General features: G+C 27.3%; 1 protein-coding gene across 1 annotated transcript in view; it reads left to right on the top strand.

Moving 5' to 3' along the window:
- LOC109839140 (fructokinase-2-like) overlaps window positions 1–410 on the top strand; it is a 10578-nt gene that overhangs the window by 1582 nt on the left and 8586 nt on the right.

Here is a 410-nt window from a genome sequence, read left to right as displayed (position 1 = left end):
TGGAGCCTAGAAACAATTTTTCCTTAAAATGTTACAGAATGGATTAAATTATAGGATTCAGTTGCCAAATTAAAAATCCTAAATTTTATGTGAAAAGTACAAATACAAATTTTTTCTTATCCTAATACGCATAATAGCTCCTTTCAAATTTGTTTAGCACTGCCTATCCCAAAAATCAAGGTCAAATCTTAACTAAAATTCCCACGTGTCACTACTTCCTCAAATAAACGAATAATATCCAAAAATATCCGATAATAAATCCAAATAATCCAATTAATGACTTAATTAATATCCTTCCTTCTTTTCTTTATAAATGCCTCTCGGCTCTTTTTATTATCCTCTGTTTAAAACCTTCAGATTGAAAAAAAAAGAAATTTCTAAAAAGTTTTCGAAATTTGGAAAAAAAATTG

Source organism: Asparagus officinalis, chromosome 4, assembly GCF_001876935.1.
Source record: "Asparagus officinalis chromosome 4, Aspof.V1, whole genome shotgun sequence".
NCBI lineage: Eukaryota > Viridiplantae > Streptophyta > Magnoliopsida > Asparagales > Asparagaceae > Asparagus > Asparagus officinalis.
Note: the sequence above shows the minus strand (reverse complement) of the source record. Positions and strands in the feature narration are given on the sequence as shown.